This window comes from Stylophora pistillata, chromosome 4 (genome assembly GCF_964205215.1).
Source record: "Stylophora pistillata chromosome 4, jaStyPist1.2, whole genome shotgun sequence".
Taxonomy (NCBI): domain Eukaryota; kingdom Metazoa; phylum Cnidaria; class Anthozoa; order Scleractinia; family Pocilloporidae; genus Stylophora; species Stylophora pistillata.
In genome coordinates this window covers 26037963-26065908 of record NC_142522.1, presented here as the reverse complement: position 1 = coordinate 26065908, position 27946 = coordinate 26037963, and the positions used below count along the sequence as shown (strand labels likewise).

The following is a 27946-nucleotide window of genomic DNA, read 5'->3' as shown; positions in this document are numbered from 1 at the left end:
TTGTGTCTATCCAGCAGTGCCCCGGTTTTATTGCCAGGGTGACTTTTGATGATAAAAAGGGTGCGTTAGCTATGTTCCACTATCAGGAATGTGGGTCGGTGGTTCTTAATGGGGTCGAATGTGAGGTCATTTCTCCCCCCCCCCCCCACCACCCCCTCAAGTTAGTATGGTCGTCGTCCACTGGTTTCCTTATGAGGGCCCAGTGGAATCAGTTAAGAACGCGCTTTCAAGCTATGGTGAGATCAAGTCTGTCCGCCATCAAATGTGGCCTGGCAAGCCGTCAGTCTCTACTGGCTGCCGTCTTGTCAAAATGGTTGTCAAAAAGGAAATCCCTCGTTTCATTTCCATCGGGGGTATTCGCTGCAAGGTGTGGTACCGTGACCAGCCTTTGCGATGCGATATTTGTAGACAAGTTGGACACGCGGAAAAACAGTGCCCTGATAAGGGTAAGTGCCGCCGCTGCCACAAGGCGGGGCATTTTGCTAGGGAGTGTACATCTGCATGGATCCTTCCCCAGGCCCCCCCGGTGGCCCCTGGGGCCCCGGTTGGTAGCGCTGGTGGGGAGGAAGAGGCTGGCGATGATGGGGGTGACATTGATGAGGGCGATGCTGCTGAGGCGGCTGGTGATATCGAGTGCGAAGACGCTGTCGATGGTGATAGTGAAGCCGAACCCTTGGTGGGTGAAGCGGCCTCCCAGGTGTCAGGCATGGAATTGGGCACCCCTTTTTTGGACTCCAGCGGCCAACTGGTACAGGCACAGATTCCTGTCGTCCCCCCGGCCAGTGGTGACCCTGAGGCCGATGGGATAGCGGCTAGTACCCAGGCCTCGGTGTCGGGTGCTCCTCTCTTTGAGGATGAGGCTTATGCTACCCAGGTAGTCCAAATGCTGTCTGTTGCAGCTAATAGTTTTGTTAGACAACTTGCTGATAGTGCCCCACAAGAGGTTGAGCTCGCTGAGTATCTAACCAATGCCAGCGCTAATACTGATCTTTCTCCTCGGACTGGGTCAGAGAGTAATGTCAGTAATTGTAAAGGAAATAGTGAGGCTCCGAATGATGAGCAAACTAGAGGGGCAGACGCCTCGGGTAAGACCCCTTCTGAAAATAATGATAGTGAACTAGTGTCTAGTAATGAAGTAAATGGTGGTACTGACAGTGCCCCTAATTCAATTAGTGTAGTTAACGTTAATCACGGTAGCGCTACTGATAATTTATCTAGTAAAGGGGAAACTGCAAGTGTGGTCCCTGCTAAAGTAAATAGTAAAGAGGATAAGAATGCCAAAAAAGGCTCTACTAGTGGTAAAGGTACCAGTAAGAATAATGTTAGCTCTTTGGCCCTGGCCAACGAGCTTTCCGAAATGGATACAGCTCCGGCCATGGCTACTCGTAAGAGGCCTGCATCGGACGCTGGTTCTGAGTCAACCCCCCAAGACCCGGATCCAGAACCTCCGGCTACGTCGGCTTTGTCCCGGCGTAAGAAGCTTGCAAAACCATCTGCAGCAGCATTGGGTAAGGCTGGCAAGAGGTCCTCGGGCGGTAAGAAGAAGACCTAAGCATGATGGCTTCCCTTTTGTGCGCAGTGATGGCTCTTTCCATCCTTACCTTAAACTGTAATGGTCTGCGGGACCAGTCTAAAAGGTTTGGCTTTCTGCAGTGGTTGCGTTCCCTCCCCGTGAAGGTTGATGCTGTCTGCCTGCAAGAAACTCATTGTGTCACTCTGGCTGAGTGTTCTTTGTGGTTTTCATCGTCCGGCTTTTCGTCTGTGTTGGCTCCTGGTTCTGTTCACTCGTGTGGTTGTGTTATTCTCTATCGTTCTTCTTTATCTCTTCTAAACTCCTGGTCTGCCGATGGTCGTTATCTGCAATGTGAATTCTCTCTCTTTGGCAAAGTCTTCCGTGTGGTCTGTGTCTATGCCCCTAACTGCAACCCTGCGCGGAATAAATTCCTTGATGCCCTCCATTCAAAAGTCGATCCATCTGTCCCTACTGTGCTTACTGGGGATTTCAACGCCGTCTTTGACCGAGCCCTTGACCGGCGTGGTTCTGAACCTGCAAGTTCATACAGAGACAGTTCCTCTTCGCTGGCCCAGCTTTTCGAGGCATGTTGTGTTATGGATGTGTGGCGTTACCTCCATCCCTCCTCCTCGGGTTTCACCTGGACCAGGTGGGATGGCAGTTTGGCGTCGCGCATTGATCTGTTTGGGGTGCCCTTTGCCTGGCTCCCATCGGTGTCCTCTTGCGCTATGTACTGCTGCCCCTTTTCGGACCACAGTGCAGTAGTGCTGTCTGTCTCTGTTCCCGACGTCGTCCCACCTGGGCCAGGCTACTGGAAACTGAACATATCCATGTTAGATGACCCGAAATATTGCCAGCTCGTTAGGGAAGAGTGGATTTCGTGGCGTCGTACCCTTCCTGGCTTCCCCTCTCTCGCCAAATGGTGGGACCGCGGGAAAGGTCGGATAAAAGGCCTTACCATCAGGTACTGTCGCAAAAAGTCATCTCAAACAACTGCATCGAGGGCTGCCCTCGTTCGCTTGATCGATCATCTTCGGGCCAAGCTGGATGCTGGCATGACCTCCTGCGCGGGCCCTTACCGATCTGCGCTGGCGGATCTGGCAGCTATGGACACCTACGTTGCCAAGGGTGCTCAAGTGCGATCAAGAGTTAAGTGGGTTGAGGAGGGTGAGTCCTCCTCGGCCTATTTCTTCCGCCTGGAAAAGAAGCGGTCTGCCGACCGCCGCATCTCTGCGCTGAGAGAGCCCGGTGGCTCTATTGTTTCTTCTTCTGTTGCTTTGTGTGCCACTCTTGGCTCTTTCTATTCCGACTTATATACGGCTTCTCCTACTGACACTTTGATCCAATCTTCTCTTTTGGGTAATCTGTCTTCTGTCCTTCCGCGAGATCGGGCTGATAGTTGTGAGGGCCTCCTCACCCCCCTCGAGGTCTATGAGGCTCTCAAGGGCATGAAGCGGAACAAGGCTCCTGGACTGGATGGCCTTCCAGCGGAGTTCTATCTTCGTTTCTGGGACGTAGTCGGTGCTGATCTCGTAGCTGTTCTTAACGACTGTTTTTCCTCCGGTTCTTTGTCTCTCTCTCAGCGTAGAGGTGTGATCTCGTTGTCTTTTAAAAAGGGGGATCGTCTTGATCCAAAGAATTGGCGTCCCATTTCGCTGTTGAATGTCGACTATAAACTGGCATCACGAACCATTGCTGGCCGGCTCCTCCGTGTCATTCACCTGGTCGTGCACCGGGACCAGACGTGTGGAGTGCCGGGTCGGTTCATAGGGGAGAATGTCACCTTTCTCCGTGATGTTGTGAGTTATGCTGAGTCTACGGGCACCGCGCTTGCAATCTTATCCCTCGACCAAGAAAAGGCCTTCGACCGGGTGTATTGGGGCTTTTTGCGATCTACCCTTGTCACCATGGGTTTCGGCCCCCAATTCATTGCTTGGGTAGACTTGTTCTACGGGCAGGTCCAAAGTGCCATTAATGTAAATGGTCATCTGACACCGTTTTTCGGTCTTTCGCGAGGTGTCCGGCAGGGGTGTCCCCTGTCTCCTCTGCTGTACGTTTTGGTTTCGGAGGTCCTTGCCTGTAGTATTCGCTCCAACCCCCGTATCGTTGGCCTTTCCCTCCCGGGGTGTCCCCCACTATCCCCCATATCTCAGTATGCTGACGACACGTCGTTAATTTTAACATCCGACGATGGGATCAAAGCTGCTCTGGAAGTTTATCATCAGTATGAGCGGGCGTCCGGGTCAAAGATCAATTTCGGAAAGTCCAAGGGCCTTTGGTTGGGCGGCTGGCGGGGCCGTACGGACTCCCCCGTCCCTTTCGATTGGACACCTTCGAAACTCAAGGTCCTTGGAGTGTTTATCGGTCCTGGTAACCTGGAAGAGGATAATTGGCGCCCGCGCATTTCTGCGGTGGACCATGTTCTCAAATCCTGGCGTTCACGTGTTCTGACCTTTCGCGGCAAGGCTCTCGTTATTAATGCTCTCGCCCTCTCCCGGGTCTGGTATGTGGCGTCACTCATCCACATGCCGGCTTGGGTGGAGACGGAGCTTACTCGACTTGTGTTTTCATTCTTTTGGTCTGGCAAGCGGGAGCTCGTCGCCCGCGCTGCAGTAGTGCAGCCAGCTCTTTTTGGTGGTTTTTCAGTGGTCAGTGTTCGCTTCAAGGTGTGGGCTCTTCTGGGTCAATGGGTGAGGAGGTTTGCCTCCTCTCCCTCCAGTTGGGTCTCACTGATGTCGTTTTGGTTTCAGTCTGTCCTTGGTGTCTCTCCTCTCGTTGCGTTTTCCCGCTCTTTTTCTGTTGACTCTAGAGCCTTGCCACCATTCTACCAGTCTCTGATCCTAGCGTGGCGGAAACTTGATGGGTCTTTTGCCACGTCCAGGGATTGCCTTGTTTATGCTTCTTCGTCTCCTTTGGTCTGTTCCCCTGTTGTCAGCATGTCTTCTAAGTCATGCTATTTGTATCTCCTTTCTGAGAACATGGTCCAGCCCCGTTGTGTGTACAAGTATGAACTTCAATTCCCTAATCTTGATTGGCCTGCCACGTGGCGTACCCTGTCTATGTTCGACCTGGATCGTCGTGTCACCGACCTTAACTGGAAGATTGCGCATGGCGTTCTGTACACCGCTCGGCGTCTCTCTCTTTTTGGTTTGTCGGTTTCTCCGTTCTGTTTTTGCGGTCCCCAGGTTGAGTCACTTGAGCATCTGTTTTACTATTGTCCGCTTGCTCAGAGTGTTCTCTCCTGGGTCCAGTCTTTGTTGTTCGTTTTCTCCCCTATGAGTCCTGTCATTCTTTTACGTCATGTTCTTTTCGGGTTTAAGACGAGTGAATTGATTTCTGTCCCTTGGGGTTTCGTCTACCTTCTTAATGTTTCTAAGTACTGTATTTGGTTGTGTAGGAACGATTACCGGTTCCGTAATGTTCGTCCTGGTGCCGTTGCGGTGATTGCGTCCATTAAAGCCCGCTTGAAGTTTTATCTACCTCTAGCCTTCAGGCGGTGCAAATCTAGCAGACGTCGTCGCTTCTTCCACAGACAGTGGTGCGCTCGTGGCGTTATTGCTTCTGTCTCAGGCAACTCTCTGGTCTTCAATCTTTAGTTCTCCCCCTTCTCCCCCGTGTGTTCCTGTGTCCGTCATGTTGCCTTTTGTGCTGGGTCTCCTTCATTGGTGTACTGCACAGGGGTTTTGTTCCGTTTCAGTCCTGTTGTGTCTGTCATGTAGCCACTTGTGCTGGGTCTCCTTCATTGGTGTACTGTACAGTGGTTCTGTTCTATTCATGTTTTGTCCATGTTTTTGTTTGCTTTTGTCCCTACTGTGGTAGGTAAGTGTGTCAGCGGGTATGCGTGAGTGTGGTATTTTGGTGCTTTGACTAACCATTATCACTAATCTGAGCATGGGAGTTTAATCTTTGAAAGTGTGTGATTAACCTGGGAGGTGGGGTTCGATCCCCCAGCGAGTTTGGCGTCCTGGTGGGCCCTCCGTTTATGGCGGTCCCAACCCTCAAGCCCTTGCACTCTGGCGGCGGGTTTGGATTAGACATTTAGGTCGACAGGCATTGCACCGCCCTCACGGGAGCCTGGCCGTCCGCCTTAAACATAAAAAAAACTGCACTGATGAGGCCCACATGACGCGGGATTCTTCTTGTCGGTAAGTGTTCGCTCCTTTCCCTAGTGGTTGGGAGTTTGTTTTGTGGTGTGCTTGTTTGTTTTTTTGGAGTTCTAGTCGGATAAGTGAGTACCTGCCGGGAGGGAAAACTTGCGACTTTTTCCTCCTTGGCAGTGGTTTTTTCTTTTATTCGGGTCGGTCACCCATCCCTTTTTGGGATTTCTTGGGTGGAGGCGAACTTACCTTGGTCTCACAATGGTTGTTGCTTTTAAGAGGTCAATCGACATTGACTGTCGGGGGCTCCCTGAGGGGTTGTCTTTCCCGGACGTCATGCCCTTGATCCTCGGGTTTTTTGAGACTGAGTCTCAATATGGTGTTGCGGCAGTTCAAGCGTGTCCTGGTCGTGTGGCCAGAGTCACTTTTGTTGCTGGTGGTGAGCCTGCTAAGGCTCATTTTGAGGAGTTAGGTGTAGTGGTACTGGATGGGGTGGAGTGTAGGGTGGCTCAGCCCCCGTCCCCCCCTCCCCAGATGTCAACCGTTGTGGTTTCCTGGTTCCCTTTTGAGGGTCCAAATGAAGCCATCACCTCTGCCCTGTCAGCCTATGGCCCCATTAAGAGCGTGAGGCATCAAGTCTGGCCTGATAGACCGGTGAAGAAGGAGATTCCAAGGTTTATTTCCGTACGTGGGGCTAGATGTAAGGTTTGGTATAGGGGTCAGCCCCTACGGTGTGACTTGTCAAGTAAATGTTTCAAGTGTGCTAAAGAAGGTCATCTGGCCCGGAATTGTCCCAATCCAGCAATGGCCTCTGCGGCTATCGAGCCTGTAGCTGATCCCGTGGCTGTTCCTCCAGCGGAGATCACTCCCGCCGAAGAAGAGACCCCCGACACTGTTATTGAAGACTCTGAGGATGAAGTTGGTTCATCTCCAGACTCAGATGCGAGCGAAGACCGGTTCGCCTCTTGTGAGGCGACTGGAAATGAGGTTATTATACCAGCAACCGAGGGCTTTGCTAACTCTGCTGACTCTGACATGGCTGGTGAAAGTGGTCCCTGGACCACTGTTTCCCGGAAACGCCCTTCTTCTTCTGCTCCCGTTTCAGTTAAGAGGACTCAACAGGCCCCGTCTAAAAGTGCTGCGGTTTCACCCATGAGCGATATCCGCAATAGTAGCCCTGATGTTTTCCTTGAAGTTCCGGAATTGGCAGCCTGTTCTGCAGACCACCGTGCAATCCTGTGGGAGATTGCGGTTGATTATCGTAAACCGCTTGATCAGCGAAAACGTTTTTGCCGTTGGACTTCAGATCCCCGCTTTATTGGTTTGAGAGATGAAGACTATAAGACTGCTATGGAATTTTGCAACAAAAAGTTCCCAAAGTAATTAATTAAGGTCATATAAAAAAAAAAAAAGAAAAAAAAAAAAAGAAAATAATTAGTAATGAGCGGGTGCGTTTAATTTCTGGGAGTGAGTGTGTAATTTTTAAGGGAGGTGGGGTTCGATTCCCCAGCGAGTTTGGCGTCTGGTGACCCTCGTTTATGGTGGTCCCCATCCCTAAGGCATTGCACGCCAGCCAATGGGTTGGGATTAGACATGTAGGTCGGCGGGATTGCACCTCCCTTCATCGGGGCCCGGCCGTCCACCTTAAACATAAAAAAAACTGCACTGATGAGGTGATGATACTTACCTGACGCGGGCTTTTGCTTGTTGGTAAGTGTTCGCTCCTTTCCCTAGTGGTTGGGAGTTTGGTTTGTGGTGTGCTTGTTTTTGGTGAGGTCTAGTATCAGTTAAGTGAGTACCTGCCGGAAGGGAAAACTTGTGATCTTTTCCTCTCGGTCAGGTTTCTCCTTTTTCGCTTTTGGTCGGTGTTTGGTTACCCATCCCTTTGCTTTGTCTTTGGGTTGGGGCCGAACTTCAGGATGATTGTTTCCTTTAGTAGGACAATCGATGTGGACTGCAAGGGGCTCCCCGAGGGGATGCTTTTTCCTGAGGCAGTAAAGTTACTCCTCGAGTATTTTGATCGTGAGTCTGATCATGTTGTGGAGGCAGTGCAGGCGTGCCCTGGTCGCGTTGCCAGGGTTACTTTTGCAGCTGATGTGGCCAAGCTTTTTTTTGAAGAGTTGGGCGTGGTTAAGTTAGGTGAGGTGGAGTGTAGGGTGGTTACACCTCCTCCTCCCCCACCTCAACTTACCACTGTGGTTCTGTCTTGGTTCCCTTTTGAGGGCTCCAATGAAGCGATACGTACTGCGTTGTCTGCTTTTGGCATCGTCAAGTCTGTCCGTCATCAGTCTTGGTCGGTTAGACCCTCGGTCTTTACTGGGTCTAGAATTATTCAGATGGTGGTTCAGAAAGTTATTCCACCATTTATTGGTATTAGAGGTATACGTTGTAGGGTTTGGTACAGGGGGCAACCCCTGCAGTGCACTGTGTGCCGTAAAATAGGCCATAAGGCTGCGAGTTGCCCTTCCAAGGGCAAGTGTTTTAGGTGTTCACAGCAAGGCCATTTTGCTAGAGATTGTAAGGCCACCGTTGATGTACCTACAGTCACAGACGATGTCGTGCCATCCTCTATGCCTGAAGAGCCGCCCGCTGACAGTGCTGATGAAGCCTGCTCGCTCTCATCTGAGGCGAGTGAAGATCGCTTCACCTCTTTAAACGAGGGTGAGGAATTACCAAATGATTGTGTACCGGCAACACAGGGTTTTGCTAACCCTGTCTCCGATATGGATGTCGGAGAGACGACCTCTGCTTCTCGGAAGCGTTCAGCCTCCCCGGCTCCCACTTCTGCTAATAACACTGTCAAGAGGACCCAACAGGCCCCACCCACTGATTCTACTGCTGCAGCCAAGCCTATTGCTGTTACTCCCTCTGAACTTTCCGCTGTTTTTTTAAAGGACCCGTGGCTTAGCACTATTTCATCCGAGGACCGCGTTTTTTTGGCCGAGATTGCTGTGTTACATCACCTGCCTGCTCCTGCTGGTAAAGATATTTCCGTTTGGTACTCTGATCCGAGATATGTTTTTGAACATCGTGAAATTTCTACTGCCTTTAGGCTTTACCGGTCACTTAAAAAATCTAAAAAACCAAAATAAAATATATAATTAACTTAGGCTTAAAAAGAAAAACTAAAAGAAAAAATTAGCTAAGTTTTGAGTGGGTGTGTTTAATTTCTGGGTGTGTGTGTGTTAATTTTTAAGTGAGGTGGGGTTCGATTCCCCAGCGAGTTTGGCGTCTGGTGACCCTCGTTTTTGGTGGTCCCCTTCCCTAAGGCATTGCACGTAAGCCAATGGGTTGGGATTAGACATGTAGGTCGGCGGGATTGCACCTCCCTTCATCGGGGCCCGGCCGTCCACCTTAAACATAAAAAAAATGCACTGATGAGGCCCAGAAGGCCGAAACAGTTATAAGCTTCTCGGCCTTTTAGCCTATGAAAATCAGTATTCTCTTTTTTTCTTTCAGTTTTGATAATGGAAAGCCAGGAGAGCCAAGTTAATGAGCAGTTCACCAGTACCACCGACGGAACCTGGGCAACAGCGTCCGAGCTTGATGTCCCGGAGGCCTTAAAACTCCTTGAAAACAGTGGTGTGCGTTTTAGAGGCGTACCATTTATGGGCTCAGGGCAAACCAAGATCATCAAAGACCGGTCCGCGAAATACAGGTACATGTACAGTACAGTACAGTACTGTACAGTACTAATTCAGACGTGCGACTTTGAGCTCCTCGATTAGCCAAAGTTTAACTTTGTCGATTTAAGGTTAGTCTGGCCTTTGGGCCTTTTTTTTCATTTGCTTTGTGTGCCATTTATGGATTCAGGTATGAATACTGAGGGATTGTTAGAAGATTTAGTTGCCGATGGAACCATTGAAGACTCATCGATCGTAAATGGAGAATCATATGCGACGAGAGCTGCACGTACCTCTGGAAATATTGGAAATGATGTGCCAAACAAGCGGGTTTCTGCTTTTATTGAAAACAACATGCCGCAGCGGCCGAGAACCGCTTTTTTTACACCGTCTAAATCAGCGACTGTTCGTTCCGTTTTCGACGCTTTTTCGGCGCTGAACATTGAATTTACAGACATACAATGCCTCCAACAAAAACTTAATGGGGAAGTCGTCGTGACTTTCAAGTCTGAGACCGCCAAAGAAAGGTTTTTAAGCTTCAATTCTCTAAAACTTGGTTCAGAAAACTACGCCCTACAAGATGTTGACAAACCGTTAACATTTCTCACCATCTACGACGCGCCCTTTGCACTATCAGATTTGGCGATAATTAAACGCCTAGCACCTTACTGTGGGGTGTTACACTACCGGAGAGGTAAGCATTCTTATGCTCCCACTATTTACAATGGCTTTCGATACTACCGTGTTCGGGTTTTTAAACCTATCCTGAGTTTCCTGAGATTTGGAAAGTTTCAGATCTTCCTGCGACATAATGGCCAAGTTCCCACTTGCCGCGAATGTAATTGTTCTGGACACTTTGCTAATGGCTGCCCCAACAAGATTTGCTTCAATTGCGAAGGCATTGGCCACGAGGCGTCAGAGTGTCAACGCCCCGTTCTATGCTGTATTTGTAAAGAGGAAGGCCACTTGGGGATCAATTGTGATTACTGTTGGGTCTTTCCACTCACTCACTGTGCCGAAACCGATGAAACGGATGAAGTAAACATTGATGTATCAGACGACCATGGTTCTATTGACGAAAAGGCTCCACTTGCTTCTGTTCTTCTTTCACCAAAACGATCTTCTGAAAATTTTCCTCTGCCAAATGCGCTCGTCAACGAAGAACTTGCTGACAATTTGCCTCCCGTCTCCCCCCCGCCTGACGTCTTCAATGAAACTAATCAATCTTCTCAACTGGAACAACCTTCTCAACCTGAACATTTCAACGAGACTCAACCACCCTCTCAACCTGAACAGTCCGAGCAACATTCTAAACCAGAAAAACCTTCGCAACACTCTCAACCTGAACAGCAACACTCTCAACCCGAACTGCCCTCGCACAATCTCTCCGAACAATCTTCTCAACCGTCATCCGTCTCTTCTGATTCCCCGATTCTGGATCCTCATGGCTTCTTTGCTCCCAAATCCATCAAGCCGTCATCCCGTCGCACACCTGCTCGCTTGCCTGATCTGTCCCTTGCCTGCATTCGTAAACCTACTACACCTACGCTCACCACCGGAAGGCCACGCTCATCGATACCTGTTCCTACCACAGCTTCATTTACCCTTGAAACCGAAAATGACATGGAAACCACCAATGATCTCAAAAGAAAATCATCCGATGTATCTCCAAGTCGAATGGAAACTACCCCCACGGAAAAGAAAAAAGGAAAAAATAGACACTCTAAAAAGTCCAAGTAAGTTTTTTACCTTTTTAAGTGAGTCTTTTTTCCAAGTTATTTCAAACTCTTAACTATTAATGCAAGAGGGCTAGCAAACCCCCTTAACTACAATTTCTTGTTTGATTTGATCGAGAAGTCCAACTGTGATGTCTGTTTTGTACAAGAAACGTTAATTCATTCTGAATCTATTATAAAATCTCTATCCCGTAGATGGCTGGGCCGTAGTTTTTGGTCCCCTGCGTCGGGGAAACAGGGTGGTGTCGTCACCTTGATTTCTTCGAAATGCTCAAACGAAATCGTATCTTGGAAGAAGGACTCACAAGGTCGTATTGTCAGTGTTTTGATCAGGTGCAACGACTTTGATATCAATCTAGTCAATATCTACGCTCCTACCAATCCTACCGAACGGAAAAGTTTTTTTGTTTCGATTCATGAATTTTTCATTCCCTCCTCTGCGACTATCATCGGAGGAGATTTTAATTGTTACGACAACGCTCTCGATAAGTTTGGTGGGAATATCTCTATACACAAAGATTACGAATCTTTAAAAAGTGATTTCGCGCTTTCAGATGTTTGGCGAAAGTTGCATCCAAGATCAAGAGAATTTACGTGGTTTAATTCCACACGGTCAATTGGGAGTAGACTGGACAAGTTTTTAATTTCGAAAGATTTATTATCACCCGACGTTAAGTGTGACATTAGCCCTTGTTCGATATCCGACCACGATTTTGTTTTTCTTACCTTTGATATTCCCACCGCTGTAAAACGCGGTCCAGGCGTTTGGTGTTTTAACAACTCTCTTTTGAACGATAAGGATTTTTGCGCTACTATAGAGAAATTAATCGATGATCATGTACGTTTTTTATCTTGTTTTCCGTATCTCCAAGATTGGTGGGAGTTTTTAAAACAGTCTAGTAAAGAAGAAACGATCTCCTTTTCCCATAAAAAGCGAAGACAACTGCAAAGAGACTCATGTCGATTTCTACACTCAGCTCTTTTCCGAAGAACCGATAGATGCTGCTCTTCAAGAAGATCTTTTATCCTCTCTATCACGGAAATTAACTTTTGATCAGGCGTCATCTTGTGAAGGCGAGATCACGCTTGACGAACTTACTCTCGCTATGAAAAATATGAATAGGAATAAATCGCCTGGCCCTGATGGCCTTTCGGTTGAATTCTACGCTAGATTTTGGGATCGTTTAGCTCCACATTTATGTCAAGTCTTAAATGCATGCTACCAAACCGGAGAGATGTGTGATTCCATGAAGATGAGCAACACACGCGTTATTTTTAAGAAAAGAGATCGTAAGAATCTGAAAAAATAGCGTCCGATTTCTCTCTTAAACGTTGACTATAAGTTATGCTCAAAAGTTCTCTCTCTTCGACTCACTACAGTTCTGGAATATATCGTTGACCATGATCAAACTTGTTCTGTGCCCGGACGCAAAATTACTTCAAACTTACATTTACTCAGGGACATCTTAGATTACATCGACCGCACGAATGAAACCGGCATTTTGCTCAGTTTAGATCAAGAGAAAGCCTTCGATCGCGTTAATCGCACCTTTCTGCAAAGCCTCTTACCCCGTTTTGGTTTTGGCCCGTCTTTTTGTTTTTGGATCAACACTTTATATAATGGGGCCAATATGCGTGTTATTGTTAATGAATGGCTAACCGATGCGATTCCTTTGTCTCGTGGGGTAAGACAGGGGGATTCCCTGTCTCCCATGCTCTATGTTTTGTGAGTTGAAACTCTCGCATGCAAAATCTGAAATAATCCTGAAATCGAAGGTTTTCTCCTTCCGGGCGCACGTGGTCTCTGTTATAAAGTTGGAAATTATGCTGACGATACGACCTGTATAGTGAAATCTTATCGCTCTCTGCAAGTTCTATTCAACATGATTAATATTTACGAGCGTGGCTCTGGGGCACACCTTAATCTCACGAGAACAGAGGCCATGTGGTTGGGGGCGTGGCGTAAGCGCGACGACCAACCACTTGGCCTCAAATGGGTGACAAAAAAAAAATTCTAGGCGTTGTTTTCGACCGCGATACTGAATTAGATAATTGGCAGCCAAAACTAGAGAAATTAGGAAAACATCTAAATTTATGGAAATTCCGCTCTCTTTCTCTTGTCGGTCGATCACTCATCGTTAACACCCTCGGAATTAGCAAGCTCCTATATCTCTCTACAGTTTTGTGTGTCCCAAAATGGGTAATTTCCAAGGTGAACGCTTTAATCTGGCCATTTGTCTGGGGTTGTCGAACTGAAACAGTGAGCCGAGGGACCTGCCACCAATCTCTTAACAGTGGCGGTCTCGGCATTTTGAATTTCCTGATCAAAGGTAAATCTCTTAAATTAGCCTCGGTAGTTTCTAATCTAGATAATCGCGAATCAAAATCCTTTTATTTTGCCAGATATTTTCTAGGCTCTAGGCTTGCCTCTTGTCGCTCGGAGTGGAGCTCTCTTCGAGATAACTCCACCCCGAGTACACAGATCTTGACGCCCTATTATGAGATTGTTCTCTCGGCGCTCACTACTCTACGTGGGATTCTCTCCCGCACGGAGTGGCGCGATTTTGAATTTTCTTCCAAGAAATGTTATCGAATTCTCTTGAAGGAAAACTCCACATCTCCAATTCTTCATCGCTTTTGGACTCCCTTCCTTCCGATTGACTTTAATCTTGACAAATTTTGGAATTTAGTGCGAGATGACTTTTCTGAAAATTATAAGAACGACATACTCTGGAAAATTGTACTTCGCGCTATTAAGGTCCGCGATTCTCTAAAGAATTGGGGATATATCGACTCAGATAAGTGCGCCTCCTGTTCCCGCAAAGAAACTATAGATCACTGTTTTCTCAATTGCCCCCGTGTGAAATCTGTATGGACCTACTTTTCCTCTATTATCTCCTCTATCCTTGGAACTAGCTTTCTCCAATCCTGTACCTATGTTTTCTTTTTTCGTTGGACCCCCGCTAGTCCAAAACAGAATCGTATTGCCCGCTTTCTAATTAAGACGATTCTGTGCAGCATCTGGAAATTTCGAAATAAATCTACCTTCCACAACGGGAATGACCCCCCTGAGGGTATAATTCGCTATGCCCTCAGCGAGACCAAAAACAGAATTGCGTGCGACTACTTCCGACTCTCGTTATCTAACTTTAGAAACGCTTGGGAGTCCCCATCAATCTGTACAAATGATGAGGACTCCTATAGAATACTTTTGTAAATAGATTACCTTAAGCTTTAGTTAACATTTTATTAAATTAACTTGGAATTATTTAAAACTTAGAATTAGCATTAAACAATCCTAGAGTTACATTAATATTAGTCTATGTTAGCCCTAGCCATACCAATATTATAGATTAAGCATATATTAATATTAGACCTAACTATTTTGGAATTATTTATAACCTTACATTAATATTAGTAATATTTAATACTCCTATATAATTAACAACTCTTATACTTTGGAACTTTGGACTGTTTATTAATAATTAGTTGGGGCCGAGCCCACGTGCGTTAGCACTTTTATTTTGTAACTTATGTGGTTTGTTATGAATAAACCATTTTCAAAACTTAAAATCAAAGACCGGTCAGTGTATTTTTCCGTGGACACCTTGGTTACCTCCCAGACTATTTTGGAGAGCTTTGATGCCGCTGGCATTGACATTGATTCAATCGCCACAATCCAGAAGAAAAGTTCGAACAAGTCCTGGGTAGTCTCTTTTGTATCGCGAGCGGCGAAGGAGGCTGCTCTTGAAACCCCATACGTTGAGATCGAGAGGCTGAAAACCTTTCTTGGCGACTGCGAGAACCGTCTTACAATTGTGAAAATATATGAGGCGCCAGCGGAGCTGCCGGATACGGCCTTAATTGGCCGCCTTAGCCACTATGGCCGTGTCCTCAGCTTCCGCCGTGATCTAGTCGTTCAACATATCGAAAACGGAGTGCGAACGGCCAGAATGAATATCGCCCACAAGATCCCAAATACTATCCGCGTGGCCGGTGAGACGATATTTATCTGGTACCCGAACCAGCCTAAATCGCGTAGAAACTGCGGTGATGAGAGCCATTTGGCCAGGGAATGCTCAACAGTTCGTTGCTTTAACTGTGAGCGCCCTGGCCACCGTTCCGAAGATTGCGAGGAAGGGGCTAAATGTTCAGTTTGTTTGTCAGACGAACATCTCATTGACAGCTGCCCGTTCGTTCTCTTCAGCGCAAATATTGATGCCGGTGCGAAGGTAGAGAAAACGGAGGAACAGAAGAAAATGGAGCGGGATGAACGACTGAAACGCATGAAGGAAAAATGCGAAAAGGAAGACAAACGTAAACAGGACGAAGAGCGAAAGAAGCAAACGAAGGAAGAAAGGAAACAGCCCCCTGAGGGACGCGACGAGCGACAAAAGGACTCAGAAAGAAAAGACGAGCGAAGGGATGAACGGCGGGATGAGCGAAGGGATGAACGGCGAGACGAGCGAGGGGATGAACGGCGAGATGAGCGAGGGAACGATCGGCGAGATGACCGAAAGAATGATCGAAGAGAAGAGAGAAGAGGCGACCGTGACCGCTATCGCAAGTGCGATGACCGAGACAGATCTTCTCGCCGCGATTATTCAGATACTGATAGCGACGACGGATGGGAAAGAGTCAGGAGAAGGCGGTACAGATATTAATTTATCTATTAATTTGCTTATTTATTTATTAACCAAACTCGATGAGTAAGCTTAAAATAATTTATTTAAATGTGCGAGGACTCGGGTCTTCTAGAAAAAGTAGGAAAATTATTCAAGAATTAAATTATTCAAACTGTGACATAATCTTTTTACAAGAAACACATGTCTCATGAAAAAAACAAGCGGAGGAATTCGAAACACTCTGGCGCGGCAAATGTCTGTGGTCCTTCGGGACTGGCAGGTCTGCCGGTGTTGCCATCCTTTTTTCTTTAAACTTCCCAGGCAGAATTATTCGTTTTTTGACCGATTCTGACGGAAGGATATTGAGCTTACTCATTGACTACTATAACTCTAAACTAAATTTAGTAAACATTTACTCTCCCAATGCTATTTCGGATCGCAAAGGTTTTTTCTCTTGTCTGCACAATTACTTTCTCCCCCAAGGGGATCTTGTGATCGGGGGAGACTTTAATTGTGTAGACAATGTCCTAGATAAATTAAATTGTTCCGCCATCCCATTGTCTGATCAAAAACTTCTCCGATCCCTTTGTGCTGACTTCTCACTTACAGACATTTGGCGCAAAAACAACCCGCGAAAAGTAACTTTCACCTGGTCTAACAAAGACCATACCCAGGCATTTAGAATTGACCGCTTTCTCGTCGCTAAAGGCTTAACCCTAGTAACGAAATGTAATATTCTTCCATGCGTATACGACCTATCCGATCATGACTTTGTAAAAATCGAACTAATGACTAACCCTTCTAATCACGGTCCTGGAATTTGGAAGTTCAACAGCTCTTTACTCTCAGATGTAGAATTTAAAAACATTATGTCAAAATCGATTAACAACTTTAAGTTTAAAATCCCCGAATTCGCCTTCCTTCGCGAATGGTGGGATGCTCTAAAAATTGAAATCCGCAAAACAAGTATTTCATACTGTACCCGTAAACAGAGAACAGCAAATGCCAAAAGAATCCTAATTACTAAGCAATTAACCCGAGCTAAAAACGCTTTACATTCTAATCGCCTAAATAACCCAGGTGTAATTAGCGACTTGGAAAGCCAATTGTCCTCTCTAATCTCGAAAGAAGCCGAAGGAGCTAAAGTCCGCTCCCGAGCACAATGGTTTGAAGAAGGCGAGAAACCAACACGCTATTTCTTCCGTCTGGCGAAAAAACGAGCTGACATGAATAGTTTTGAATCTTTTTTGACGAGAACGGTGTTCTCAGAAATTCTCAAAATGATCTTGAAAGAATTTTAACCAATTTCTACAAGAATTTATTCGCCAAAGATCCTCTTGATATGCGAATTCAAACTGAAATAATTGACGACCTCGAATTTTCACTGACTGATTATGAGCGCAATCCATGTGAAGGCCCTTTTTCTGATAAAGAATTACTTACTGCATTGGAACGTCTTCAGACCGGCAAGTCACCCGGCTCTGATGGTCTCCCAACAGAATTTTATTCGTGTTTTTGGAATGATTTGAGCGAATCTCTCCTTTCAGTTTTGAACGGCGCCTTTCTTGCTGGCTCCCTCGCGGATAGCCAGGACGAGGGCCTCCTACGACTCATCCACAAAAAAGATGATCGACGCCTTGCAAAAAATTGGCGCCCGATTTCCTTGTTAAACACTGACTACAAGTTAGCATCTAAAATCATCACTGAACGATTGAAAAAAGTCATGAACTCCATCGTGCATTCAGACCAAACGTGCGGCGTGGTCGGCCGCACTATCTTCTCAAATTTGGCCTTACCTCATGATGCCCTTGACATGATTGACAAAACTTATGAACAAGGTATTCTCATTTCCTTAGATCAAGAAAAAGCTTTTGACCGAGTTGACCACGAATTCATGATGAGAGTATTGCGTAAATTTGGTTTCGGTCCCTCCTTTTGTGGGTGGGTCGAACTATTTTATTCTAAAGCCTTCTCTAGAATCATTGTTAATGGCTCCCTGTCCTCCCCCCCCCCCCCCGTCCACTTAAGAAGAGGGGTGAGACAGGGATGCCCATTATCTCCTCTCCTTTATGTGCTAGTTTCAGAAGTATTATCAACGCAAATCCGTAATTGTAAAGATATTGAAGGTTTCCTGCTCCCCGGAGCAGGGGGCCTTCAATATAAAATATCCCAGTACGCTGACGATGCTACTTGCCTCTTAAAATCCGAAAGATCTCTTTCTTCACTTCTCCGAGTCGTATCAAAATTTGAACAAGGATCTGGCGCTAAACTGAACACGTCCAAATCTGAAGCAATGTGGTTAGGAAAATGGCGAGCTAGAATTGAATCTCCCTATGGCCTCAAATGGGTCAATAAAATGAGAGTGCTTGGTGTTTACTTCTCAAACGGCCTCGTCAATGTCGACGACGACAATTGGCGGGCCAAATTAGACAAACTAAGTTCGGTTCTAAATCTTTGGAAACAAAGAGACCTGTCTTTTATCGGTAGGACCCTAATTGTAAATACTTTAGGCGCAAGCCATTTATGGCACGTCATCCCCCCTCCCCGTTGGGTGCACGATAGCTTTAAGTCCATCATTTGGCCTTTTATCTGGAAAGGAAAAGTGGAAAATGTTAGTCGCGATCGCTGTTGTGCGCCCCCATCATCTGGGGGCCTCAACGTCGTTAATTTTAAAGCTAAGTGCGCTAGCCTGCGCCTTTCTGTTTTTTCCAGTTTAAGAGATGACTTTGGCACATCCAAATGGCATTACCTAGCTCGATATTTTTTAGGACATAAGCTAACTATTCTAGATCCCCGTTTTTCTTTTCCCACCAATTCTGGTCCCTCTTCCTTCCTTCCTTCCAATTACTACCGGCTTTGAAGGTGTAGTCTGATCGTCCGGGTGAGTGTAGTCCTGAGAAGGACTGTTGTCGGTGGCAGTGACTGACGTTTCGACAACCTGTGCGGAAGTCATCATCAGAGTCAAGTGAGTGATTGTTGTCAGTAGAATGTTCTTATTCCAGTTCGTGTGAAATGATCGGTTGGTTTTGCCGTGATGTTATTGGCTGTGAGACTCAAGTGACGTAAGTCGTTCGTGATTGGTCTGTTTCGGTCTGTCGGTTTCTGCCTGTCTCCTACATCGGTGAGACTGGCAGAAACCTCACAACAAGACTGACTGAACACAGACGGGCGACGAGGAAAGGTGATGTCAGCAATCACATTGCTGAACACCATCGACTTACCAACCACAACATTGACTGGGACTCTGCGCAATGCCTAACCTACAGCACTGACTATTTTCAACGACTGACTCTGGAAAGCTGGTTTACTAACTTAGAACAGACTCCCCTAAACAGATGTCAACAACTACCCGCCCCATACAAACGACTCATTCACGACATAAACATCACAAACGACCGAAAAAGAACAACCTAGCTTTACCGACAGACCGAAACAGACCAATCACGAACGACTTACGTCACTTGAGTCTCACAGCCAATAACATCACGGCAAAACCAACCGATCATTTCACACGAACTGGAATAAGAACATTCTACTGACAACAATCACTCACTTGACTCTGATGATGACTTCCGCACAGGTTGTCGAAACGTCAGTCACTGCCACCGACAACAGTCCTTCTCAGGACTACACTCACCCGGACGATCAGACTACACCTTCACATGTTACCCCCGGGTTCAAACCATTTACTGCACTACCGGCTTTGTTTAGATAATTTCCGTACCTTGCATCAGAAAACTGTTGCCTTACCTGATTTACTCACCAGTAAGAATTTATATCTTTTGTTGCTTGACCCCGTCTGCGTTGCACCCCGGTGCTCCGGTTTTCGGGCGTCTGCTATGGACCGCCCCATCAATCGTTGGGGCCTGGGTGTGGCGCAAGTCTCGCCTAAAACTAATTGAAAACAAGAAGAACGATCTAATTTAGCTATTGATCCATAGAATGATCCGCGTAAGATATCTCCTGAAGTCTTGGGGATACATCAATAATGACAAATGCGCGATCTGCGGAAAAACAGAAACTATTGAACACTGCTTCTTGGGATGTCCCAGAGTTGTGAAAGTCTGGGACCATTTCTCCCCCCTTTTCCGTGTTCTACTCGACTCCCCCTTCTCTATCTCCCCTACATCTATTTACTACCCTTTTTCCCTAGACCAATCTACCACAGCTATATCCTTATCTAACTTTCTCAAGGCAACCATCATATATTGGTGTTGGCTTGCCAGAAATAAAGCTACCTTCGAAGGTTCTCTTTTGAGCTCCAACGCGATTATGGACTTAATTAAGAAAGATGTCCAACTCAGAATTCTTAGTAACGACACTGACACCTTAAGGAATTTTTGGTCTCTTAAAAACGTACTTTGTTCGGTCGACGCTGGTAAACCCGTCTTCTTCCCCTCTCTTGCTCCCCCCTGAACCTTTGTATATAATAAAACTTGTTAAATCTCGCCCATGAGGGGTGCTCACTCCGTGCTACAGGCCCGCGCGCTGTTTGCGCCCCACGTGGTCGGAAAAATCTCTTTGTAATTAGTAAATAGAAAACTTTTAAGTAGAACTTTGTTACCTCTTACAGGTGTGCGCTTACTCCGGGCTGTTATGGCCCGTGCGCTGTTCGTGCCGCCTGTAAGAGAAAATATCATTAGTAAATTGAGACCTGTAATTACCTAAGTAACTCATAATTTCATTCGAATACTTTAATCAATTAGGATTGTAAATTGACGAAATAAAACCGCCTGGTCTCCAGGCTTTTATATTTAAAAAAAAAAAAAAAAATTACTGTCTGCAGTTAGTTATATATATATATATATATATATATATATATATAAAGTGTGACTTGATTTTCGTAGAACAGTGCTCAATACATAGAAGTAGAGCGAAGTATATATTGTGGGAGGAAAAAGACAAGTAAACTACAAGTTCATCCCTACAAGCCTGTAGTTTACTTGTCTTTTTCCTCCCACAATATATATATATATATATATATATATATATATATATATATATATATATATATATAACTGCAGACAGTGCACACTGTTTCGACCTATGTGGGTCTCATCAGTGCAGTGCAGACACTGGGCCAAGCTCTGGAATAAACCATTGCCTGGGCGCTACACTTGTGGGACCAAGTGCAGACACGTTGCCATGCGAGAGTGCTCAAATCACAACTAAGGTGATGAGCTTCGCCCGGAGCTTCGCCCGGCATATATATATATATATATATATATATATGTGTGTGTGTGTGTGTGTGTGTGTGTGTGTGTCTTTGGCACCCCATGGTTTAAATATATATATATATATATATGTGTGTGTGTGTGTGTGTGTGTGTGTGTGTGTGTCTTTGGCACCCCATGGTTTAAATAAAAGAAAGGAATTTCATTCGAAAAAGCAGAATTTGCTACAATTAATTTTCCATCTTATATTAGGCGCTACTAATTGATCGTTTAAAGGCCCTTTTCTTGGATTTTGTCGGCCCTTTAATTAGGTGTGGATTGGGCTCAAAGGCCCTGCCAAGGGATTTTATTATGATTAGTATCATTTAAGGGCCCCTCCAGGGATTTTGTTGCTAATTTGCCCTTTCGGGCTCCAAAGGCCTTGTTTTGAGATTTTGTTACGGTTTACAGTTGTAGTTAAAAGTGAGCCTCCCCTTTTTTTGCCTGCCGCATTGCTTCTTTGCAATTGGTTACGCCATTTATTTTAACATATCTAGTATTCTTATCTCTTAGTTTTTAGGGTTTGTTTCTTGTATTTTGTTCATTGCTTTCTTTGTAATTAGGTTTTTTTGTTATCTTTTTATTACCACCAGTTCATTAGTCGTTATCTGTAATTACGTAATCATTAGCACTTCGATCTTATTTAATGCTCTTTTTTTATTTAAAAAGTTGTAAATAACTGAAGAAGGTCTCGGACCGAAACACTTTTTATTAAAATTTCAAATTTTTGACGTCAGAAGTTGTCCATCCTCGCAATTTTTAAATTGTCTACGTTCGTGTTTGCTGCGTGGTTTGGACTGCGAATCTCTATCGATCCTCCTGGCGCGGTGCGCCTTTGTTGGCCTGAGAGTTCCACTAAAGACTTGCTCTATATATATATATATATATATATATATGTATATGTATATATATATGTATATATATAATAAGTTAAAAGGCCTAGAGCCAACAGTGACGCCGCGCCAGAAGGATCCAAAAGGATTCACTGTCCAAACCTCGATAAATGGTAGGAGAAGTAGTGTGGCACACGAGGACGGACAACTTCGAGCGAAGGAAGACATATACTCAATAAAAAGTCTGAAAAGTTTAAACTTTTTAGACTTTTTATTGAGTATATGTCTTCCTTCGCTCGAAGTTGTCCGTCCTCGTGTGCCACACTACTTCTCCTATATCTATCTATCTATATATATATATATATATAGTTAGTTATATATATATATATATATAACTAACTGCAGACAGTACTGTTTCGGCCTTCTGGGCCTCATCAGTGCAGTGCTAATGCTATATATATATATATATAAACAGACTAGGGGAAGTCGTGGCTGTGAAAGAGTGCTCGATGCGGGTTGCAGAGCGTTTCAATAGCGGTTATAAATTAATGACAGGAAGATCGTTTCACCGTTACTCTGAGTTTCACGCAGCTTGCGCTGCGATCGTCAGACGGTTTATTATCGATGGAAAACATACCGTGCCATAAAGTCAGTTTATAAAGTTTCTCTGTGAGGCACAAGTGGTGCCGCTTGTTTTTATTGTTGTAGGCCGGGGCGGTCACTAAAATACTCCAGTTAATTGTGAAGTTGGTGTTGCTGTCTTTGAGTGTCCAGATATACTTTGATAGTTCCGTGCTGCTTGAATAGTTTCTCTTTCGTAAAGAAAGTTTGTGCTGCGTGTAGCGTTGTTCAAAGGTTACTTCCGTTAGTCCAATGTAATTTTTTCCAGTTGTGTCATTTTCAGTTGTTACGTTGGCGTTGTAGACGTCGCTTGAAGTTGTTTTTCAGAGGGCAGTCGTTTTTTTTCCTGCAGTTACAGTTGTTTTCTATGGGGGGTGTCTTGCTTGTCTCAAGGATTTTCCTGTTGTGTTTCTTAATTATGGTTTGCAGGTTGTCAGTGCAGCTATAACTAACTTTTATGCTGTTTTTGTTGAAAATCTTGTTGTACCGGTGATTTTTTGGAAAATGCTTGCTGACGAGGTTCAGGAATTCTCTGCCGATGTTTGTTTGCACGTTCATGCTGTAGGGCGGATTAAACCAAATTATGTTTCTTTGTCTGCTCTTGCGGTTGTGAGTTTCAGGTTTCTTGCGTTCGGTGTAGGTTAGCTTTTCGCTGTGTCCGCTTTGTTTGAGTGCACTTTCGTAGTGTGGCTTGGTTTTTTTGAAGAGTTCTTTGCTTGAGGAGGTGTAGGAGATTCGTCGGCCGATTGCTGCAGGTATCTGCTTTATTATTGTTGGCGGGTGGTTGGAATTGGTGTTGATGTAAAGGGTTTCGTTGCTGGGCTTCCTGCATGGATAGTAGCTTCCGTCCGCGAGGTTTAGGGTGACGTCGAGGAAGTTGCAGATTTTGAGGTATGTGCTTATGGAGATGTTCAGGCCTTCTTTCTTGAATTCACGTGTGATGTCCTTTCTGGTCCCGGCGTTCAGATTGTAGTCCGCTTGTGTTTCTTAAAAGCACCAGCCCGTCGTCCCTGTAGAGTCCTACGTTGTTCTTGCCGTATTTTTTGCCGAGGCTGTTCAGCAGGAAAAGCCCGATAAGCTCGCAAACTTCCGCTCCGTCGAAGCTGCCCATGGTGACGTCGAACAGGCTGCTTTGCTTTTTTTTGGTCCAGACGGTATCGTTGTCGAATAAAAGCGATTTCCGGCAGTGCATGATTATTTCGATGTCTTTGTCGCTGATTGTGGTTTAATTCTTGGCAAAAGAAATTGCTTTAGAGAGAAGAGATTCTGTGATGGATGGGTATAAGCTGTCGATGTCGAACGAGGCGAACGAATGCTTCTGCTTGCTGGGTATGTCGGTGAACCAATTAATTACAGCTGATGTATTTTTGCACTGGTTGAGCTTCGTTGTTTTTCTGATTTTTGAGTTGATGTTGTCGAGAATTTGTTTGCTGACTTTTCCGAGTTCACTTTTTGTGGGGTGTATGAGGCGGCCTACATGCAATGTTTCCACGTTTTACTCATGTTTCGTAACATGTAAAGCAAGTCCATATCATATGAGATAGAGTCGTCTTTGGATTATGTTCCTTGTAATTCTTCCAATCGCTTTATCACATATAGATATCAAGGTTTTGTGTAAAACTTGATTGTATATAGGTACTTGCTATTAAAATTTGATGGACAGATAATAATGAGACTACCTAGGTTACAACGCCTGCTGGCATTTTGTATTCTCCCCCAGTTTGTCTGCTCTATGTTTCATTTTTCCCGAGAAATGGGAATGTTAATGAGCATGGTGCTGCGTTTTTTAATACCCTTTTCGTTCGATTTTTTTTCTGATAATTTTTTAATGTATGAAACGGGAGATTTAATTATTTCTCTTCGAATTACTGTCATTGCATTGCGTCGATGCATCGTTGTTATTTTTTTCCCCTCACTTGCGGAATTTTGTATAGAATTTAAAGTCAAACACTTTCGTCACTGCTATTGATCACACTCACACGTTACAGTTTATTTTTAATTAAGATTTGAACTAAAGTACACATTTTTATTGAGAAAAAAGCTATCGTCTTTTTTATGTTTAAGGTGGACGGCCGGGCCCCGATGAAGGGAGGTGCAATCCCGCCGACCTACATGTCTAATCCCAACCCACTGGCTTACGTGCAATGCCTTAGGGAAGGGGACCACCAAAAACGAGGGTCACCAGACGCCAAACTCGCTGGGGAATCGAACCCCACCTCACTTAAAAATTAACACACACACACCCAGAAATTAAACACACCCACTCAAAACTTAACTAATTTTTTCTTTTAGTTTTTCTTTCTAAGCCTAAGTTAATTATATATTTTATTTTGGTTCTTTAGATTTTTTAAGTGACCGGTAAAGCCTAAAGGCAGTAGAAACTTCACGATGTTCAAAAACATATCTCGAATCAGAGTACCAAACGGAAATATCTTTACCAGCAGGAGCAGGCAGGTGATGTAACACAGCAATCTCGGCCAAAAAAACGCGGTCCTCGGATGAAATAGTGCTAAGCCACGGGTCCTTTAAAAAAACAGCGGAAAGTTCAGAGGGAGTAACAGCAATAGGCTTGGCTGCAGCAGCAGAATCAGTGGGTGGGGCCTGTTGGGTCCTCTTGACAGTGTTATTAGCAGAAGTGGGAGCCGGGGAGGCTGAACGCTTCCGAGAAGCAGAGGTCGTCTCTCCGACATCCATATCGGAGACAGGGTTAGCAAAACCCTGTGTTGCCGGTACACAATCATTTGGTAATTCCTCACCCTCGTTTAAAGAGGTGAAGCGATCTTCACTCGCCTCAGATGAGAGCGAGCAGGCTTCATCAGCACTGTCAGCGGGCGGCTGTTCAGGCATAGAGGATGGCTCGACATCGTCTGTGACTGTAGGTACATCAACGGTGGCCTTACAATCTCTAGCAAAATGGCCTTGCTGTGAACACCTAAAACACTTGCCCTTGGAAGGGCAACTCGCAGCCTTATGGCCTATTTTACGGCACACAGTGCACTGCAGGGGTTGCCCCCTGTACCAAACCCTACAACGTATACCTCTAATACCAATGAAGGGTGGAATAACTTTCTGAACCACCATCTGAATAACTCTAGACCCAGTAAAGACCGAGGGTCTACCCGACCAAGACTGATGACGGACAGACTTGACGATGCCAAAAGCAGACAACGCAGTACGTATCGCTTCATTGGAGCCCTCAAAAGGGAACCAAGACAGAACCACAGTGGTAAGTTGAGGTGGGGGAGGAGGAGGTGTAACCACCCTACACTCCACCTCACCTAACTTAACCACGCCCAACTCTTCAAAAAAAAGCTTGGCCACATCAGCTGCAAAAGTAACCCTGGCAACGCGACCAGGGCACGCCTGCACTGCCTCCACAACATGATCAGACTTATGATCAAAATACTCGAGGAGTAACTTTACTGCCTCAGGAAAAAGCATCCCCTCGGTGAGCCCCTTGCAGTCCACATCGATTGTCCTACTAAAGGAAACAATCATCCTGAAGTTCGGCCCCAACCCAAAGACAAAGCAAAGGGATGGGTAACCAAACACCGACCAAAAGCGAAAAAGGAGAAACCTGACCGAGAGGAAAAGATCACAAGTTTTCCCTCCCGGCAGGTACTCACTTAACTGATACTAGACCTCACCAAAAACAAGCACACCACAAACCAAACTCCCAACCACTAGGGAAAGGAGCGAACACTTACCAACAAGCAAAATCCCGCGTCAGGTAAGAAAAAAGCTATCGTATTTTTTTACCTCGAACGGACCACTGTTCATTTTCAGAGAATTTTGAATACTCATGAACTGAGTGATCACCATCCCAACTATTTTCATTTTATTAGAGTAGGATGAATTATTCACATCCCATCATAAGGTTTAGGCGGAAACAAACTTCTATTATTCTCGATATTTTTTTTACACGATACGAATGCTAATGACATCTTGAAATCCCTTTTATAATTAGAAGTACGAGTCGCCATCTTGCGTTTTATTGTTTCCATTGTTTGTCTCACTCTGATGTTTGACTGTTAGGGTTTTTATTTTTATTTTAATATGGGAATAAGTGGGTTAGGGAATTGGGCTTAGGGTGAGAGTCAGGGGTGTGGTCGTGTGAGTGAGCGCAATCACCCAGGTTCGAATCCTGGTCACCACAATTCTTTTCATTTTATTCTAAAATGAACGTTTTTTTAATATTCATTTTATCTTGAACTCATTTTCCCTAAGAGAGGATTAAACGCCATCTTAGGTTTCATTATTTTTGTTTTACACCATCTCGGATGACCTTTATTTTTTCAAATTATGGAAAAAACACGCTCCTATAGCCTACGTAATTTAACCCTAAACCAGGATTTATTCAACGCTTTTATTTTGTGTTTCCTTCCTACATCTCTCATACATTTCCTTCTAATTTTCAAGTGTGGATACTCTATTGTCCTAGAACCGGTGTGGGTAGTTGCGTGATACTGTGTATCATTCATAATAAACACTCATATTTCGTCTATTCTCTTTGGTTTCTAGAGTGCTCTTATTCTTTTTAAATTGTCCTGCCAAAACACTTCTCTCTCTATTTCTTCTTCTTTTAGTACACACCATTCGCATTGACCTCAATCACAGGAGAAATCGTAAGAGTCAGACATTATAATACTGACCAAGAGTTTATAGCGACAAGGTTTATATCTACCCGAACACTTTGACAGCTTGTCAATCCCTGTGTCTTACGATCGTAAATCTCTTACAGATTGAGCAGTGCGTTATAATAATAATAGTAATGATAATAATAATAATAATAATAATCAACTTTATTTAAAGAGGGTAACAAACATAACAGTATAAAACTGACAAACCAGTGGCCCTCAAATGCTCGTAAGATTCCTCCTCCTCCTCCTGACTTTGTCATGTCACTAATTTGGTGCGATAACCGTTTTTTGGCGTCGTGTAAAGAAGTCTTTTTTAACACACTTGGGCAAAGACATGGAAGAAAACCCTCTATGGGCGGGAGCCATATTAAACGAATTATTAGTCATAGTCAAAAAAAAAACCGATAAACACGTTCTCGGCGTCATGCGCAAACAAGTGACTACCTATATCGAGGAAATTGAAACCTACGACCAAGAAGTAGGAGAAAAAAATACATACCATCGGTTATACTGTCAACTGATGCCTTCATTTTTGGTCTATGTCACTTATTTTCAAGTTGTTCGCTCTAAAGACCTTGTATGAGAACGTGTTGTGTGACAAATAATCTTTTGGGACTCTTATAAATACAACTTCTGCTCACAGTCCTAGTCGGTTAGATTAGTATGTCTAACTAGCGATACCCAAACGCGTAATATAGGATCCATTCTCTTTTCTCTGTGTTGTGTGACAATAAATATTACATTGTTGTCTGTTGTCAACAGACAACAATCATCCACTTGTTGACAACAGTCATCCACTTGTCTCTGATGATGACTTCCGCACAGGTTGTCGAAACGTCAGTCACTCTTACCGACAACAGCCCTTCTCAGGACTACACTCACCCACACGATCAGACTACACTTTCACAATAAATTTACGTATGCAAAAAACAGTGTGTTTGACTTAATCCCTTCGCCATCTTGGATTCTTTTGTTCCCTTTTTGTGGGAAGTCACCTTGAAAACCGTTATTTTTTTTTAAATCAGATGCAAAAAACCTACGCATT

The 27946-nt window shown here is 44.9% G+C and overlaps 1 pseudogene; it reads left to right on the top strand.

Moving 5' to 3' along the window:
- Window positions 1-27946, top strand: part of LOC148733051 (uncharacterized) — a 105159-nt pseudogene that overhangs the window by 52436 nt on the left and 24777 nt on the right.